Source organism: Marmota flaviventris, chromosome Y (genome assembly GCF_047511675.1).
Source record: "Marmota flaviventris isolate mMarFla1 chromosome Y, mMarFla1.hap1, whole genome shotgun sequence".
Classification (NCBI taxonomy): Eukaryota; Metazoa; Chordata; class Mammalia; order Rodentia; family Sciuridae; genus Marmota; species Marmota flaviventris.
In genome coordinates, this window is record NC_092519.1 from 1,144,937 (window position 1) to 1,166,102 (window position 21,166).

Below are 21,166 nucleotides of genomic sequence, written 5' to 3' on the forward strand. Positions count from 1 at the left end.
ACCTGGTTGTTTTTTTTCTTCTCTTTCCCAGTAAGGGTGGCTGAAGTTAGGGTGCTAGGACTAGATGATCTTTAGGACAAGTAGCCCTCTCCCTTGACCCACAGTGGCAACACATAGAGAAACATCAGTGTTTCAAGCAGTCAGCTGGAAAGCACACTGGGAACTTAGCAATATTTGGTCAGCCAACACCCAAGGCTCCTTTCAATCCTAAGAAGGTGAGTGGAAGTTTAGTCCAATCCCGAGCATTCAAATAAATGCAGAAAGAGCAACCTGTGGCTCACAGCTATAATTGTGAAGGTCATCTGTTCCTGGGTAAAAATGATTCTGAATTATCTTAGATCTTTGCTACACCTAGCCTTTCAGCACTGTGAACTGTGAGGCTTCCCTTTCAATGTCCTGAGAAGGGCATGGAAACTAAAGTCACAACACTGAAGGGCAGTTGGTGGGCTGCAGTAACTGTGGTTCCGACTGCACCTGTATACCTGTGAGCACACCTTTGGCAATGGGCCTTTTTCTCCTCCTCCAGTCAGGCCTGGAATTCATTTCCCCACGTACTGACCCTGAGTGGCTCTATGTGACTCCTTTTGGAATAGTGTGTTTGAGGCATGTCATTGGTCACCTTCCTAGGGCCTGCCAGGGAAGATGGCTTTTCTTAGTTTCTGCCCTTGTTCTGTCAGCACGTGGAGCTCTCTGTGCTATGAAGAATTCCAGAGTGAAAGTTCAAGTGCAGGGAGAGACCCGCCAGCCTGGCTCTTCCTGCCTTTCCTTCTGGGATCTGATATTCTAATGAGATGGGCTTCTGAGTCCAGCCCACGTTCCCTGACTGCAATGGCATGAGAGAGCTCAGGTTGGTCCAGCAGGGCTTTGTGTGATCCTCAGGTGAGTACAGGTAGCCCACTTGTGATCCTCAGGTGAGACTACTTGTTTTCTTCAATGTGCTCAATTACATTTCACTTCTCTCAGCTTTTGTTATTCATCTACAAATGTGATAAAGCAAAGATGACCCAAATAGACTACTTAAAATAGAGGAATAAGAGACTTTGCAGAAATTTGCATCAGCTCTAGGTTCATACCTGGTATATCATCAACTCTACTTCATTTATTTAGCTTAGGAAAGTTACATGGCCAAGGCCAGCATTAGAGAATGTAAAAGTGGTTCTGCTTAGAATGAAAGAACACTGTAAATTTCCATACAGTGCTGGGACTGGGGTTGTGGCTCAGTTGTAGAGAACTTGCATAGCATTTTTGAGGCACTGGGTTCAGTCCTCAGCACCACATAAAAATAAATAAATAAAATAAAGATACTGTGTCCATCTACAACTAAAAGATTATTTTTAAAAAATTCCACAAACTGATAAGAAAATCGAGTGAGGAATGAAATATTGGTGACAGGAATATTATATGAGCATTGCCAGTACTTGTCTTATGAAAAATAGACAATTGTTTTAAATTATTAAAATTCATTTTAATACATACACCTTTTAGGTTAAAATACCATTATTAATATTGCATCTATGCTTTAAACATGTGCTGTATGTTAAACAATGCATTCATTACCTCAATTAACACAGTAACATTCTGCAGAAGGTTTTACTACTCTTATTTAAGAAAAAAATGAAAAGGATATATAATTAACAATTATGTTTTTAAAATTTTATTCTAAGCTATGTCTGGCTACATTCAAACCTGATGTTTTACAAAAAAGGATAAACTGGCTAGATGTGGTGGTGCATGTTTGCAATCCTAGCAGCTTGGGAGGTTGAGGCAGGAGGATGGCAAGTTCAAGGCCAGTCTCAGTAATGTAGTAAGGCCCCAAACAACTTAGCAAGACCTGTCTCAAGATAAAAAAAATTAAAAGGGCTGAGTATGTGGCTCATAACTCCTGGGCTCATTCCCCAGTATCTAAACAAGCAACCAACCAAAAAACAAAAGAATAAATGGTTTTTAAGCCAATTTTACTTAGTTTATTCTTTTTTGAAAATATGTTAGATTCTCTACATCATATTTTCTTTGATCCTATGGTAGTTCAAATATGCAAAATAATGACAGTCATCATTCAGATTCACATTCAAGTTTATTGATGACTTTCCATTCTCACTGCATATGTTGCAGGCGTTTTCATTCTGGGAATGACATTATTTGTAGAGGAAAGAATTACTAACAACTGCAAAGCTATTGAGTATTTCTCATGTGTCCCTCTGGTCTCATTCCTATTTAGATGTGTGTAGGGACTATAGAATCAGAGCTATCTCTACCCCCATTATTTCAGGTACGTGTGGGAAAATAATGGGCTTTGTGCATGTGAATCCCACATGCAATTTTGAAAAATTACTCCCTTGTTCATATTTCTGCAAGACTAAAATGAGATGCCCAAGGTACATGTTCACAGTGTTTAACATCTGGTCAGTTTCTTGTGCTGCCTCTTATTTCAATAAAATACTTGGAATCTTTCCAATTGCAGTCACATCAATTCCCAGAATCCTTGTAAAAGTTTACTTATAAGTGTAGGATTGAAAGATTAAAATGAAACGCAGTATGTAAGCAAAACATTATTACAGTGGTGGCTGATGGCAAGCATTTGTGGCAACTTAAACTAGTCTGCTGTTCTAATCACAGTGTAGCCATTTATTTAATTTCCCTTTTCCTGTGAGGAAATATACTCCAACCCACTTATTGATGCTTATGCCATGTTAGTCATTATGTTAGGCAATGGAAGAAAAGATGAATAAGAATTGATCCTTGCCCTTGAGGAACTCATAAACAGAGACAGCCACTGTGGAAGCTTTTACAAGGATAACTATGATCAGAGCTATAACAGAGATATAAAAATACTTCTATGAATACCTAAAGAAGCAAGACATGAAGAGATGTAATGAGTTAGGTTTTGAAGCCTGAATAGTATTTTTATATAATACAGAAAATGATCATTCATGAGCAGCAAATGAAATTATATTAGGCAAAAATGTTAAGGGGAAAAAATGTGTGGGCACAGGAGCATGGACCAATCCAAGGGACAAGGAGTACTTGCAGGGATGAAGTAGAGATTAATAAATAGGTTTGTAGTGGTTCAGTAGTGGGGGGATTAAGCACCTTATTAGTGAATGTGAACTCTTTTATTATATTAATTTTTTTTGATTTGTTCACATACACCTAACAGTTAAAATAATTGAACTATAATCCCAGTTCCAATATATGCATACATATTGATACACTACAGTTAGCCATCATTATTCATGGAGATTGGTTCCAGGATCCCTGTGTATGCCAAAACATGTGGATAATCAAGTCCTTTGTTTATAATGATACAGTACTTAAATTGTCTTATTAAATATGTAGAGAAATGGACTGTGAACTGAAGAAATAATAAACCATTTGAAAGCTATTAATCTGTCAAAATATTTTTCTTGCAATTATTGAGAAACTATAATTAATAGACTTCATTGTTATAACTTTTCTGAATCATTGTAGAATGATCTATAATACGGCAATTCAAAAGACTAGTAAAAGTTCATTTCTATATGTTTAAGTGCTGATACGCCTGAAGAAAGAATTCAGAGATATATGGAGCTCTATTAAAAAAAGCATGTCATGGAATACATTTTTTATTACAAAATACCAGTTGTATAAATTGTGCAAATTGTTTTTGCTGACAATTACCAAATTGATGCTTGAAATACTATTGCTGAAAATAATATTAATTAGAAAAGCTACATTATTATATTTTAAGACTTTATTTGAAAATCATTGCAGCTATTTGCTTAGAATATACAACTATTTAATTTTTTAATGTATAGAGATAAGTTATATAAGCAGCATATTTATATTGTTTGGACAAAATGAAAGATAAATCACATGAATATTTCAAACATCCATTTTTGGAATGTTCTTTCAATAACATAAGTTTCCTTTAAAAGGACTTTATAATTTACTCATTAAAATGTTTACAAGTCACTATTTGGAAATTCAGATGGGTATAAGGTTCTCACAGGAAAGAATTATCAGTTTTGATATTTTGATGTTTTAAATTTGTGCTTCAATATCATTATTATCTATGATCTGTGGTCTATTTCCATTAATATCTTTATGTCCTTTTTCTACTTTGTGACATGTTAATTCTTATTAGATAAAATAATCTTAAAGTATAGTCAACAGAACATAAGTAAACACAATGGGTAGCATGTGATGACTGAGAATAAAGTTTATGGAACCACCCACTTTTCCCTTAGGTTATCTTGACATTCACAAACAGAAGGAAGTTATTTGTATGTCATTGTAGACTATTACCAATGAATGGATTAATTAAAAGCAATGCTTTTTGTAGTTTTCCTTAAATAAGATTTCTGGATAATATTCTAATATTTTGTTATAGACTACCTTTGTGCTGTATGAACAAGTGCTATTTGATCCACAAAGCTCAAGATCCCACAATTGAAAATGATTTATAAAGTAAGATCAAAAACATGTACACTGCAGGATTTACCAAAGCATTGGCATTGTCACTTTCTGAAGAAGCTGCCACTGTTTTGTCAGAAGAAAAAGGACAACTTGTTAATACCTATCTAAATCGTGAGTCCAGAGTTTCTTGCATCCATTATTAAGTGGGCCTAGTCTCTCTTGGATAAATTGGAAAATAATGGGTTATAGGAGAAAGAAAAAAGTACCTTAAGTCAGGGATCATTGATTACCTAGCCGTCAGCAAAAGAGTTAATACAATGAAAGTAGGAGGAAGCACATTCTGTGAAGCTTGGTAACAATAACCATCAGTAATACTACAGAAAAGGAGTTTAGTACCATGAATGCCAGGACTCAATCATATTTTTAGATATATGTTTTTCAAAGAAAGGCAAAGTACCTGTGTTTGAGTGTGAATCAAAAAGTTAAAATTGTAACTAATTGTTGCAGGCCCAAATGGAAATAGCATAATTCCTAAACATGTCTTTGTGAAGTAAGGGGTCAATTATAGGTGTAGTTTGGCCAGGTAATCCAGAAATATTTGGAGTCTTCCAGTGGATTAAGAAACAAACAAACAAACAAGAAGAATATTTCTTCCTGTCCTTCAGGTGATTATTGTTTAATGGGGCTAAAAACTTGCACACATTGTTACAAATATTGAATGTCTCACCTCTAACTGGTGGGAAAGTGATTTCAGATAAATCTTGAAAAATGAAGTGGTGTGGATCTTAAAAAACAAACAAACAAACAAACAAAGAAAAAAAAACTTACACAGTAGACATGAAGGGGGGGGAAGTATATGCTTGTTTCACCCATTTAAAAACACAGTGTGTTTAGAAAATGGTGAAATATGTTGTGTGGTTGAAATGTAAGCATGTTTTTATAAATAAGTATGGAAAGATGCTACTAAAATATGGTTTTGTAGGCTAGACTATGGATACCCTTGTATATTCAACTGACACTTAATTATCCTACCTTATTCTATAACCTTCTTCTAGGAAAAGACCCTGACTTATAACAGGTGATATATGTAATGTTCAACAATACTGCCAGGTGTGGAGGCAATGCCTATAATCCCAGTCTTTCATGAGGCTGAGGCAGGAGGATTGCAAGTTCCAGGTCAGCCTCAGCAATTTAGCAAGGCCCTAAGCAACTCTTTGACTCTAAATAAAAAAATAAAAAGGACTGGGGATGTGGCTCAGTTGTTAAGTATCCCTGGGTTCAATCCCAGGGAGGGGGGGGGGGGGACAAAACAAAACAAACAAACAAAAATAGTGTTCATCAAATGGAAGGTACTGCCTTTAATTAGTATAATGATTTTGATTAACATTCTACTCAGTCATTTAATTGGATTCTATTTTATCTAGTCATGACTATTAGATAAATGGTCTATGAGAATATATAGATTTTGAAACAGCAAAAATTCAGTTATATTGGCTTCCTCAAGCATCACTCCTAGTCTTCTGCCTCTAGGACTTTCTAGGACATTGTATAGCAGCATATTATTGATTATCATCTGTCATTAACAACAGACATCAAAATCAGACAGATTTATTAACATTTTTTTTTCCTTTTACTTACTACCAGCATTAAAGAACTTATTTTCTTATGCAATTAATCATAATACTGATATTATACTATAGCCTGCTTGGCTACTTCTTCTGTGATTGAAAAGTGATTTTATGACCTAACACACTACTCCACCTTTCTCAGTGGGCCAACTTTGTATAATAATTACATGTCATACTCAGCACCTATCATATTTTGTTATAACTATTAAAGAGTTTTCCCTTATATGAAGCCTTGTCATCTTTTCAAGGGTGAGTTAAAGGTAAATCCACCCAACATGAACCAGACCTCTGGCCATAAATGATTAGATCAAGTATAAGTAGCTAGCTAAATATATTCTTGTGAATTTGAAATATAGTGTAAAATTTAGTTTCTCTTGAGGAAGATGAAAAAATCACCTGATTACTTGTGAGTAGCTTATCACTATATTTTATGTCCAGTGTCTTTACTGTTTCAAAACAGAAATAACCTGCTTGCCACTAGAGTTTATATAACACACACACACACACACACACACACACACACACACACACACTGATTGTACATAGAGATAAGACTAGAAAGGCAATTTTGAAAACCTAGAGGGCATTTCAATTTGTTTCCAGTCCTTGAAACTTAACTGTATTCAAGAACCTTGAGATCCACAAATTCATTCCATAACCTTATATTTCATATCCCTATTTAGCTCAAATCAATGCAAAAAAGCTTCTCTTATTTACTACATAAATACTTGATAGTATCGATTTGTTTATACTTCTTATCAGGGACCTTAATTAAATGTCTACTTTTTCAATTTTAGTTTTAACTGATCCATAATAGCATAGAATTATACATATTAATAGGGAAAACATATAATATTTGGTGATACATGTATACATTTGGTAATATTTAAGTCAGGTTAAACATATCTATCTCTTTAAACATTTATCACTTATTTTGAATGAAAATGTTCAAAGTCCCTTCTTCTATTGTTTTGAAATATATACTGCATTACTACTATACATAGTCACTCTACTGTGCCATAACACATGAGAACTTCTTGCTACCAATTCTAACTTCACAATCATTATAAGCTCTACTTTTTATACAGTCTTGTAATCTAGCTGCAGGATATCACTTAAACTAACACCAGTAACCATTTATAGAAGTAATATTTTTAGTATAGTGATCATGTTTCCCTGAATTATAAACATTATGTGTTTAATATATATCAAAGTCAAATATTATGGTTTGAACATTCATAGGATATATTTTTAAACTAACCATGAAGTGAAATAATCCAGACTCATAAAGTCAAGCGTTGAATATTTTTTTCTCATATGTATATTCTAGACAGAGAAAAAGGGAAAAAAATAATTTCATGGAAATATAAAGATCAATAGAGTAGAGGAACGGGATCCACAGGGAAATAATAGAGGAGGGCATAGGGAAATACTGGGGGAATTATGCTTGTACATAGATATAAAATTATAATTCACTAATTGAAATAATACTAAAAACAACAATAGTAGTATACATGAGATCAGTAGAGTAAAACAAGTGGATAGGGGAAGGATCAGGGGAGAGGAAGGGGTAGTACTGCAGAATGAGATTGATCATGTTATGTTATGTGGACTTTAAAATGTGGCACAACAAATTTTACTATTATGTATAATTATAATGCAATAATAAAATAACTAAAATATAATAAACTTTTTAGCCATGAGCACTTGAAATCTAATTTTTACACATTTCAATTAGTGAACTACTTTTCTCGACTGACATGGATAGTGTTGATTGTTTTACCAGGAATTCTAGTAAGAATATCCACATTTCTGAAACTCCATGTTCTGAATGCATTTTCTTTGCTTTCAATTCCAGTTATAATGGCATTATAGCAAGGCTAAAAAATAGTGCCATCCATGATTTCTTTGCTTACATAAATTATTAAGAAAGGTACTGGCAATATTTTATCTGAATACTTGGCTACATAACAGAAACATTTGGACTAAACTACAATGTTGAGCAAAGTTCACTCCCTCAACACCATTTCTCCTCCACATTCTTACACATAGAGTTAAAATAATGAAAAAGGAAAACAAAAACAATACTTTAAAGTACAGATTAAATGTCAAACTATGTATTCATTATGAAATTTTGAAAAGAAACAGATTATATTTCATAGCTATATTGTCTGAGACATCAGATTGCTGTTGTAGATCACACTTGATTTTTCTGGCTTTTGATCTTTACCATCTACCAGCTGGACTCTAACAATTTTGTATCCTACTGTTTAGAATTCGATTGCCCACAGATCTATAAAATTGCGGTGTTATTAGGTAGCAAGCAAAACTATTTTCTTGTGATGACCAACAGAGGAAAGGTGAAAAAAACAACCTTTAGCTATGGCCTCTTTTTTAGAGACAAGATCTCACTGAGTTTCTTAGGGCCTTGCCATTGCTGAGTCTGACTTTGAACTCTGGATCCTCCTGCCTCAGCCTCTTAAGCTGCTGGGCTTACAGGCATGCACCACCGGTATTTCTTTTTTTATAAATCAACTTTCTGTTAATCAAGAACTTTGCCTTAGTAATGGTTACAAAAATTTTCTGATATACTTTTAGAAGTTTTATAATTTCATTCAATATAATTCAGGCCATGATTCATTTTATGTTAATGTTTGTACATATCATGGAGAATAAACTAAGGTTAATTATGTGTGTGTGCAAAATTTGCCTTTAATTAGTTCCTAAATGCATCACATATAATATGTGCTAATTCCTAATGCAGTAAAAAAATCAAATTATTTATGATCTAATGTCTTCAAATTTAGACTCTCTTGATTGAACTACATTCTAAAAATACCTCTAATAGAACTTCTAATCCTTGTTTTCACTGGCTTTACGGTTCCAGGATGTCATCTGCTCCATATTTGACTACTCTGTTTATAGGGAGTCAAGATTCAGGTCCAAGGACTTCTTTTTTTTTTTTTTTAAAACATAATTTTTTAGGGGTTACTTAAAGTATAAATCATTGATTATAAACTGTTTGCATCTACATGGTTAGGTATTACATTACAAAAGTATTGAGCATTTAAGATAGTGTCTATTTTTATGGACCTAATATTTAAAATTTCAAATAATTAGCATGTTCAAGATGTCCAATCCAAAGGATACTCTCACAGTTAGGGTCTTATTTATATTTTCTAAAATTTAAAAATAATTTAGATAATTCAATAATTTATAATCTTAAAACATTTGAAATAAAATTAAGGCATGACAAGTGAAATTAAGGAAATAAGATCTTTTTCCCCTCTCATTTTACTGTTTAGAAATTTTACCTTAGTCTCTCCATTTATTTTTTTAAAAATTGGTTTATAGTATAGATTTTCTTATTCGATAAGATTTGTTTATTTCTTATTATATTAGAGTTATTATACAATTGAGTGTCAATGTTAATTTTTTTTTTCCTTCTGGGAAATCACTGCTAATATTAGTAAAATTTGAAATTCTGGACAGTACCACAAAATGACTGAGTATCCATACTCGGTTATTTATCTCTAATTGTTCTTAGTTTAAAAAAATGATCACATTAGCAATTTAAAATTTTGATATTGTTTGTATTTTAATGGTTGAACTCTATCTCAAGCTCGATTTTATCCTCTGCATGTGGTTTTTCAGTGGGAATATTGCTATGCATAATTGTCCCATAGTTTCTAGTCACAATTTAAAAGTAGTAAACTACTGAACATCAAAGAATGTTAAAATGAAAACTGTATCATAACATGGTGCAAAGGGCCAGAAGAATGGATAAAAAATTGTAATAGAGAATGAATTAAAATAAATTAAACGTCACAAGGGTAACTTTATATTTTGTTTAATTTTAACAAAAATATGAAAATGTTATGGAAGGATTCTGCTAGGATGAGTACCACCTGGTCTTATTTTGCTATATAACAATTTGCATAAAATCTATTAAGTTTGCTGTATTGCATGCTTCAGGAATTTAATAACCCAGAATTATGGATGATATACAGTACTTGGCAACAAATGTTAATAAACAGAAATTGTACTTCCAGTTAGAAATTCATACAGAAACCAATATGAATTTTAAAGGAAATGAAGTCATTGAAAATTATTTTCTTAATCTTTTGTAATTAATCTGTTCTAATTAAGAAGGTGTGATTTGTATTTCTATGCTCCTACTTCTTTAGTATATTAAAGAAAATGAAGTTTCATCATTAACTTGGTAGAACTTAATGAGTATCATATAATTACTCTACTTAGTGTCTTTCTTTTTCTCTCACTGGCTTTCTATAAAATAATGAATCTAGATGAAATTCCCTATTAGATGTGAAAATAAAAGGTTTTTTTTAACTGTTATCTATACAAAGATGATATATCTGCATGGCTTTTTAAATAGGTTCCACTCCCTTTTTCTTGTGTTAAACGGTTATTTTTCTCTCTCCTCCTGTCTACATTATTCTTAGGTTTGGCCTTCTTAGAGGTAAAGAATAATGACAATATTTTATATTAGAGTAAGTTTTTAGCCTAATATCTATACTTCAGGTATATGTCTTCTATTTCTATACTCTAGTAAATGCAAGGTTATTGCAAAATTCAACTATATTGGCCTTTTCTTGATATTCTTTCTTTATAAATTATAAAGTTTCGAAGTCTATATGGTTCTTTTTGTATCATTGGGAGGATAATATCATATTTAAAACAATAGGATTTTACCTCAAGTCAGTTATTGAAGAATTTGAGAATCTGAGAGAAGTTATTCTCTGATCATAGGTTTTTTTAATTTATTTAAAGAAACAGGACAGGGGCTGGGGATGTTGCTCAAGCGGTAGCATGCTCGCCTGGCATGCGTGTGCCCGGGTTCGATCCTCAGCACCACATACAAACAAAGATGTTGTGTCCGCCAAGAACTAAAAATAAATATTACAAATTCTCTTTCTCTCTCTCTCTCTTAAAAAAAAAAAAAAAGAAAGAAACAGGACAACACAATAGTAATTACTAAACTGGATTAATGTGCAGATTAAATGGAATGGAAAATATGCAGCCAGTTTCTTGGCACAGAGAAATAATATAATAAATGCTGGCATTTTTTAAGCTCTTCATTTGGGGTCTGTTTAAAACCAAGAGGCAATCTATTTTGTGAACTATAATTTGTGGAGCCAAGCATATAGAAATCTCCATAACATTCCTGAAATATTTTACAACTACATAACACTTTAGGCATTTATTTTGTCAAACAATGGTACAGTAAGAGGGTATGATTTTTCTGTATGTTTATGTGCCTATTCTGTGTCTGTCAAATCCAATAGAGATAAAGATAAGTTAGAGTGACAATAGTTTTTGATATATTCTTGTGATTTCAAATCAAGCTAAACCCATTATTTAAACTCATTTATTTTTGTTAAAATTTTTACTTTTGGAGGGGGCTAAAAAAATACTTTGCTTTTCCTTTTAATTTTTTTTTCCTTTAATTCCCCATGTTTTATTCAGTTTAGAACAAAAATTGAGAAAAAATGACCTGTGCTACTAGCCAACCAGCCAGGGAATGATTCTATGTGGAGTGTTGGTTACCTGTTAGACACAAAATGACAGGTATTAAAGAAGCAATGGTGAAATGAGCAATCATAGTAGCTATTTTCAGGAATATCCCAGTTTAGTCAAATTGGAAAGACAAATAAATAAAACCATGTTATACCAGTTGAAATGGGTTTCAAATAAGAAGTATACAAGTGACACTGGAGAATACAGAGTAATTGAGTTTAATTATTTACTTAGCAGAGAAGTGATAGCCAATTAAATCTTCAAAATATGAATAGATATACACATGGTAGGGGAAATATGCTGTGTTCTGAATAACAACACAGGATGACGGCTGGGGTTCTGGCTCAGTGGTAGAGTGCTTGCCTAGCATATGTGAGGCCCTGAGTTTGATCTCCAGCACCACATAAAAATAAATAAACAAAATAAAGGTATTGTGTCCATCTACAACTAAAAATATATTTTAAAAAAACCCAAAACACCAGTTGATTTTCAAATGCTGATTAGCCTTAATACCTATACTCAATAAATTTTTTAAAATAGTACCTGTTTGCAATATACTATGGCATATTTTAAAATGATTATTTTTAGGGGAATATTTTGAGACTATGAAATAAGTACTATTTTATAGTGTTATCAAAGCTAGTAAATACTTGATTACCATGTTGGTACTACTACCTACATTGCACATGAATGTACAGTAGAATAAAAGGATAAGTGTTCTTATCTTACCTTAGATAATTGTCCCTGTAAATCTCCATGCCCCTGTAAAGTTTTCCATGCCCTAACCGCATCTACAGCAATTTGTGCGTATACGCCAGGATCATATTCAATTTGTTGCCATTGACCCTCATAAGGACCTTTTCCTAATAACATATCTAGATTTCTTTGAGGGTAACCAGCTGCTGCATTTCGCCTAGCTGTCTCCATGCAAAATTCCTCATTGGCAACCTTCCATAACAACTATTGTCCTCCATTTAGCACAGATCCACACGTTAGCCCAATCTGCTGGCGTCATGTCTAAGTTGGTGGATTCGACCATGCTCACAGTGAAGGGTGCTTGCAGCCCATAGGTTGTTACAGCCTCCTTTAATTGCTTTACTGTTTTGAAATCTAAAGCATGGTGAATTTGTTGCCCTCCTGCCTTCTCAAGTACAGGACATGCTAATCTTTGGGGTCCTGCCTCAGGATTCCGTCCATCAACTACGGGATTTGAGGGCCACTCAGCTGTAGATGGAGCTGTTGGTTGAATTATGCCCTCTGGTGATAGAACGGAGTTAGTAGCAGCCTCCTGTTGTAATTCCCTGCCTGATGGTTGTTTTTCCTCTAAGCTTTCTTTCTTCAAATTTTCCTCTGTCTGACTAGCTCGAGAGACCTTCTCTTTTGCTTGACCTAACATGTTTTCTACCATAGTCTGGACCTCTAACAATTTACTTAACACTCTTTTGGTTTGTTTTTTACTAGTTTCTAATCTACTGTAAAGGTAACGCAACCCAATAAGATAGCATAAAACAAAACCGAAACAGAATGAAACAAAAACGGAACAAAGAATAGTTGTATCAATTTTCTCTTTCTCAGGGCCGAACAACTTCAAACCTTGAGCCAACCATTTTTCCCATTTTGCCTGAGAAAATTCTAGGGATAGGCAGCTTGAAACAAAAACAAAATAAATCAAAACAAGAACACATTGTTTTTTGAAATGGTTACCCATTTTGTCGCCTTCCCTCAGGGGCAAGCAATTTTACTCACCTCCAAGCTTCAGGCGTTCCCCGTACGGGCCACCAAATGCCGCAGTCTGGCTAGGCACAAAATCACGAGCCACTCAAGCAGAAACAAACTTTATTTTTTGAAACTGCCGCCAATGTTCTGTACGCCCCTGGGAAGATCGCAGGTCCACCCACGCAGCATTCTCCCGGAACCCCCAGAGAATGTTCCTCCCCCAGAACTCCCTCCTACTGTACTTCCCCAACCAATGGGAACCCTCCAGGAGTCCCGTAGCAGGTAGCAGGCAGAGGTGAATAGCAGGAGTCCAATATCCATATGAATGCAAATCTTAACATAATCATATCATCTCAATGGCTAGCTGGAGTCACCTTTCAACCAAAAATGCCATGCATCATATACTTGGCTGACTCTTAGCATGCAGTCAAGGGGAGAAATAAAGAAAGTCCACGTGCTTCTGCCCCTTTCAATGCTTTCTTCACTCAAATTACTCAATATAATCTCACAATTATATTGACAAGAAAATGAAAATCCTTAATGCTAGGCACTCCAATAGACATAATCAATACACAGAAAGAATTCTAGATTAATTAATTCACAACAAACAATTCTAGATTAATTCTAAGCACTGCAAAACACACTTAATCATGACAGGTTAGTGACAGACATTCCCTCTTTGTGCTAAGTTCAAAGGTCTTAAGTCTTAGGCTTTGAGTGCAGCAGATACACACTCACTCAGACCATGGTGACCAGGTGATCAGGTCTGGAACCAAGGCAGGATTTTCCCGGCATGGAGTGGATGATCCCTTGAGTTGTAGGGAGAAGATTGGCCATAGGCAGAAATTTCCTCTCTCACCAAGGTCCAGAGGAGATGGCAGAGTTTGAGAGTGGTGAGGATCATGCAGAGGCTCAGGAAGGATGACATGTGATGGGATGTCAGGTCCTCACCAGGCTCTCCAGCTTGAGTGCTTCCTTGTTTTGGCTGGCTGAATCCCTGTTCATTTGCTCTATCATTTATACTAGATTTTGGGGGGTTTTGACCCCCCTTTGAATCCTAATCAGCTACCACCGGATTTCTCAGTGACATCATTTACCCTGGAGTCAGAAACAACTGGTCTGGTGGTCTCCACCCTGATCTTCTTCCTTTCCCCTCCTATCAGGTGTGGAGGCCATACTGGAGGGCTCTATGGGTGTGCCTGGTGAAACTGCAGGTTTCAAACTGGAGTTTTCTAAAATGGAGTTGCTTAGACTCAGGCCTAAGGCCTTCCTAACATAAAAAAAAAGCCAACTATAGAGCTGGGATTGTAGCTCAGTGGTATAGTGCTTGCCTAGCCTGTGTGAGGCACTTAGTTTGATTCTCGGCACTGCACATAGATAAAAATCCATTGACAATTAAAATAATATTTTTAAAAGCTGTTTTCAAGCCAAGATAGGCTTTCAAGAAAAGCAGATCATATCAGCACCTTGATCTTGAACTTTTAGACTCCAAAACTGTCAAAAAATAAATGCATGTCATTTAAATAAGCCAGTCTATGGTATTTTGTTCAAGTAGCCTGAACTGACAAAGAAATAGTATAAACCAACAATTTCACTATGCTAACCAATTCCTGGTTATGCTACAAGAGAAATGAGTGCTTACCTTCAAAACAACAGCTGTAGCAGAAGATCCACTTCAAATTTATTTATAATACTTAACAACTAGAAAGGATGAAAAATATAAGAAAGTTAGAATGAGTGAACACTTTGTGCTGGATTCATGTGATAAAATACTACTGGCCAATGAACAAGAACAGAGTGCTGTGTCACATGAAAACACAGATGGATCTCCTGGACTGAGGATCTGTCCAGAGAAAGATCCAGACTCTGAAGACAACCTGGAATCTCCCCCCCCCCCCCCATTGATATGAAGGGGAAATCAAGCAAACTAGTGCATCATGACAGAGTTCAGAATTGTGGGTAATTTGGGAAGTGACTATTTAAAAAGGCACAAGGACCATTCCAAAGTTCTGGAAATATTCATACTTTCTAGCAGGCACATCACATATACACGCACAATTACATGTACGTTCATTCCTAAGGTGTGTGAAATCCAATGAAAAGAAAAATAACAGGAAGGAAGGACTCTATGCTCTATCATCCCCAAGCCAGTGACTCGATCCATATTAACAAGTACTATATTCCCACAATGACCCAAGGGAATGAGTTTGTGTATGCTGGGCACCCAGGAGAGCACTTATTCTAGAGAAAGGGGTCTCAATAGTTATTACATGCGCTCAGCATTCCAGCTTTGCCTCCTGAGCCTTGGTGCTTTCCATCCCCCACCCCCACCCCCACTGCCACAGTGCCCTGTGACTTCAGCTATTGTGATGCAAACACCAAGGGAGTGGGAAGCAGCCTGAGAGCCAAGGAGACAGCACCTAGGAGAGGTCACTCACTGGTCAGCAGGCCATCTCCACATTCAGGGGCAGGAGGGGGGACTTGGAGGAGGAGGCAGGGGAACCTGTCTTGGGTTGGTGTGGTGCTGGCAACAGCTGGCCCTCTTAGAAGAGCTCCCTCCATGGGGACATTGTAAGCTGCCCTCAAGAGGCTCCTAAGGCCAGCCTTCTTTGTCTCCACAGCCCCCCATGCCCTTCTCCTACATATTGTCTGGTTTTATTTTGTCTGTAGTAGAGAGAGGAGGCAGGGAGCCTGGAATGAAAAGACCTCTGAAGAATATCTAGTAAATCCGCATCAGGTAGGAAGGGGTCCCATTACTTCAAGACACCCTCAGGGGTAGCTGTGCTCCCTTGGGCAGCAGGCGTCAGTTTCTCCTGGGGGTTGAGGGTCTGGTGTGAATGCCCCCAAGAACACTGTCTTGAGTGGATCATCCCTCCCAAGACACTGACCGCCAGTTAGTTGGGCTGTTTGCTCTGGTGTCTGGGAGAGGATGGAGCACCCCCTGGATCCTCTCCTCTCCTGTGTCCAGGTTCCTGCAGAGAGTCACAGACTTCTTTCTGGGTCTGGAGCTGGAGCGGTGATGTCCAGGACAGAAGCTACAAGGTAAGGGGCACAGAAGCCTGTTGTCGGAGGGTCTGATGCTTTGTATTTTCCTCTTAGGATCCAAGGCAATGTATCAGCCTACAACAGGTAAAGGGGAGACCTGCTTATGGTCACACCCAGGTAGAGGGATGGAAGGTGTTTGGGGAGGGCTAGGCAGGGCTCTTGTCTCCAGAGGCTGAGTAGGAGGACCCTGGCCTCCTGACCTCTCTCCGCAGCAGGCTGAGTGCACTTCATCCCCTGCTTCCTGGTTCATTCTGTGGCTCAGAGGCCAGGTAAGTGGCTCTGGAAGAGGAAGTCCCAGGAGTGATAAGGAGGATGTTGCTTGGAGGTCTTTCTCTCCCAGAAGAATCACAACACAGGCTGCTTACAAGGAACTGGACATCTTACCCTCCCGGAAAACCAGGAGGTAAGGAGCTTAGTCCTGTCTTCCCAGATGTACTCAGGTCAGTTGAGGAGACACTCCCTCTGGGAGAAGAAGGAGGGCAGTGGTGTTGGTCTGTCCAGGTGTTTGGAGAAAGTGATGGCCACTCTCAGGCTGAAAGCACCTCCTCGCACACAGGTCTTAGATGTCAATATGTGAGCAAGTGAGAACACATGCCCAGGATGCACAGTTGGTAAGAAGTGACCACTATGGCCGTTGTGTTTGTTTATTTCCCTCTACCTGCTATGGGAAGGAATGTAGGGAGGTGAGGCCGCTCAGACCTGGAGGGCATGGTAAGGGCTATTTCAACTGTTAATTTTTCCATTGATTCTGTGTGTGATTCTTTGTGGGAGCTAGGAAGAGCCTGAGACAGAAGATGCAAGAGGGGAGGACCTTGGAGCATCTGGGGGATGGCAGGCCTTGCTCTCTTTGCCACAGGAAGTGCACTGTCCCTCCCTGGGTTTGGAATGGACAAGAGCCTGCTGTCCTCACCTGGAGGAGTCTTCCTACTGCATAGCAGGTTGGAGCTCTTTATGCATTTTTCCTGCAATTTCAGCAGCTCTCCACCTCTTCAACCCAGCCTCATGGAAATTTGGCTGTTACCTGCGGACAGGGGTTGGCTTTTCTCCATCTCTTCACACACCTAGTCATGCCCCACACGTGCTTACTGCCCATCCACCTGTGGCCAGATTTGGTGAGCTCCCTGCCTTCTCCAGGTTTAGCTGAACTGCTTGGGTTGTGCAGCTGCTATCTGGCAGCCCAGGGACTCTGACCAAGCCCCTGTCCCTAGGGTCTGCTTTCTCAGAAACAACTCTGCTTCCTCTCTGTAGGAGACTTGGCACAGGAGAGGGAGATGCAGAGGCTGGACCTATCAGGCCAGGGAGCTACCTTCTGGAGACTTCAATCAGAAGGGGTAGGGAGTTTTCAACTCTAGATTTCCAAAAGTGTTCTGCTTGGGTCCCTTTGGTGACCACAGGGACTTGAAAACCCTCATCAGTCCTGGGGGATGTTCTGGTTACTCCAAAGAACTGTGAAGGTCATTGGGTGCCACAAAATATTTGTCATCAGGACCAAAAGGCCTCAAAAGCTCAGTGTGACTGTTGTGTGTCCACCAGGTTCACTGGAAACATGGCTCCTCTCAGCCCCTTTGCTGATTCTGGGTTGAAGGTATTTAATTACTCCCTGTCTCCAGGTACGGTTTACAAACAGGCATGGAGAACCCAGCAGCAAGAAGTTTTCCCTGATATTATTTTTGGGTGCAGGCACAGGACTGGGGATGGAACCCAGCGATGCTTTACCTCTGATCTACATTCCTCATCCTTTTCACTTTTTATGGAGACAGGGTCTTGCTAAGTTGCTAAGGCTGGTCTGGAACTTGCAATCTGCCTTCTTCAGCCTCCTGAGAAGCTGAGATTACAGGCGTGTGTCACCAAGCCCATCGGGAAGTTGGCTCTGAAAGCCATAAAGGACTGTTGATCCTCAGGGAGTTGGGATGCAGGTGAGAGCATGAAAACTTGGATGAACAGCTTCCCTTTCTACAGACGCAGACGGTCAGTCTTCATAAAGTAATAAGAACACATGTCATTTTGTGCTACTAATAAATGCCTTATTTGTCCACCATGGCTAATATTTAGGAATTCTTATTACTTAGTCTGGGGACTACACTCTGGACATTTCTGGTGTCCTTCATTTTGTGCCTTGAGGAAGAGTTTCCCTCTGAGTTGATACTCTGACTACTACTGCTGCACACACACATACACACACACACACACACACACACACACACATACACAGAGAGAGAGAGAGAGAGAGAGAGAGAGAGAGAGAGAGAGAGAGGGAGAGATTGATTTTGTTGTAGTTGTTGCTCTGTGGTGGGGGGGATCAAACCCAGGGCCATGTAGGTGCCAGGCCTCACTCTGCCACAGCTACTCTGTGCTGGTGCACTTATTTTTAAAATTTCTAGGTCTTGATTATCCCCACAGGCTTTACTTGCATGTTTGCTGTGACAACGGATGGTCCTACCAGCAGGAGGCAAGGAACACAGGTGAGTCTGTCTACAGGTTGCAGAAGGTCCATGTAAGATCTTTCATGTTTGTAAGGAACACTGAGAACGTGTGTCCACGTGCAGCTCTGAAAGGGATGGGGAACGTGTTGTGTTCCTTTTGGGTACCATGGATCACTCACAGGAATTTGATGCAGGCCTATATGTTGCAGGATTTGTCCCCATGACCCAGATGTAAATCTGATGAAAACAGATCTTCCCTCAAGTCACCTGGAGTCAGGTAGGGGAGAGAAAGGCTGGAATAAAGAGGTGAAATGAAAGGAGCAGGTGGCAGAGACAGAGGTAAGTGTCCCTCTCTTCCCACCCCCAAGGGTATGTGAGAACTTCTGACCTGGCTTCCTAACCAGTTATAGGGAGGCCATTACCTCCCTGACAGGTCACCCAGTTCCACTTGGGCAATGTAGGGAGGTCTTTCTGGTCTTCACACTGGCAGAACAGAGTAGAAATAGGGCTTATCTCATCAGTCTAATGTGGTAATTAGGGTGTTAGATCAGGATGTTTGCCATGAGAAATGGGTGTCCCTGTCAGCTCTGAGAGGGACCGTGGCCTTTCCTGCACCGACATGTGAAGTGCATCTCAGGAATAAACAAGGAAAGTCAGAGAGACCGATGGGAACAAGATGGTAGGACGTTTGGGGGAGACGACTTCTCTGGAGGAGAGGAGCTGGTGGGTGATGGTTCTGGCCACCCATTTTCCTGATGCTCACTTCTTCCCCTTCAGGTTCCTAGAGTTTCACTTCCCAACCCCCATGAAGAATCACAGGTATTCCGTGGTGGGGAAAGAGGTTCTGGATCCTCCACACATCCACTTGATTTTCTGAGGCACTTGGTGAGGGTGGGGCCAGGGAGTGGGAAGAGATGGAGGCACAGGCCACCCTCTGCCCCCTTGTGTCCCCATGAGGTGTCAGGCAAGCAGTGAGGGTGGCCATTGTGCGGGCTGGGGTGTGATGCCCCTAGGGTCCTGCAACCTCCGGGTTCCAATGACTGTAGTATGGCAACAGCTTGTGTGGATTCCTCCTTCTTCACTCCGTCTCTGCTCCCCAAAATCCCCTCTGATGCAGGGACAGGGAGAAGATGTGAGACCTGCCAGGTAGGTGCTGCAGGGCTCAAATCTGCCAGCTCACATTCCTGTCCTGCGACCTCCCGCCTGCCCATCTAGTCAGCAGATGGAAGCCTGCCATTTGTGAATTCTGTGAGACCTGGTTGTTTTTTTTCTTCTCTTTCCCAGTAAGGGTGGCTGAAGTTAGGGTGCTAGGACTAGATGATCTTTAGGACAAGTAGCCCTCTCCCTTGACCCACAGTGGCAACACATAGAGAAACATCAGTGTTTCAAGCAGTCAGCTGGAAAGCACACTGGGAACTTAGCAATATTTGGTCAGCCAACACCCAAGGCTCCTTTCAATCCTAAGAAGGTGAGTGGAAGTTTAGTCCAATCCCGAGCATTCAAATAAATGCAGAAAGAGCAACCTGTGGCTCACAGCTATAATTGTGAAGGTCATCTGTTCCTGGGTAAAAATGATTCTGAATTATCTTAGATCTTTGCTACACCTAGCCTTTCAGCACTGTGAACTGTGAGGCTTCCCTTTCAATGTCCTGAGAAGGGCATGGAAACTAAAGTCACAACACTGAAGGGCAGTTGGTGGGCTGCAGTAACTGTGGTTCCGACTGCACCTGTATACCTGTGAGCACACCTTTGGCAATGGGCCTTTTTCTCCTCCTCCAGTCAGGCCTGGAATTCATTTCCCCACGTACTGACCCTGAGTGGCTCTATGTGACTCCTTTTGGAATAGTGTGTTTGAGGCATGTCATTGGTCACCTTCCTAGGGCCTGCCAGGGAAGATGGCTTTTCTTAGTTTCTGCCCTTGTTCTGTCAGCACGTGGAGCTCTCTGTGCTATGAAGAATTCCAGAGTGAAAGTTCAAGTGCAGGGAGAGACCCGCCAGCCTGGCTCTTCCTGCCTTTCCTTCTGGGATCTGATATTCTAATGAGATGGGCTTCTGAGTCCAGCCCACGTTCCCTGACTGCAATGGCATGAGAGAGCTCAGGTTGGTCCAGCAGGGCTTTGTGTGATCCTCAGGTGAGTACAGGTAGCCCACTTGTGATCCTCAGGTGAGACTACTTGTTTTCTTCAATGTGCTCAATTACATTTCACTTCTCTCAGCTTTTGTTATTCATCTACAAATGTGATAAAGCAAAGATGACCCAAATAGACTACTTAAAATAGAGGAATAAGAGACTTTGCAGAAATTTGCATCAGCTCTAGGTTCATACCTGGTATATCATCAACTCTACTTCATTTATTTAGCTTAGGAAAGTTACATGGCCAAGGCCAGCATTAGAGAATGTAAAAGTGGTTCTGCTTAGAA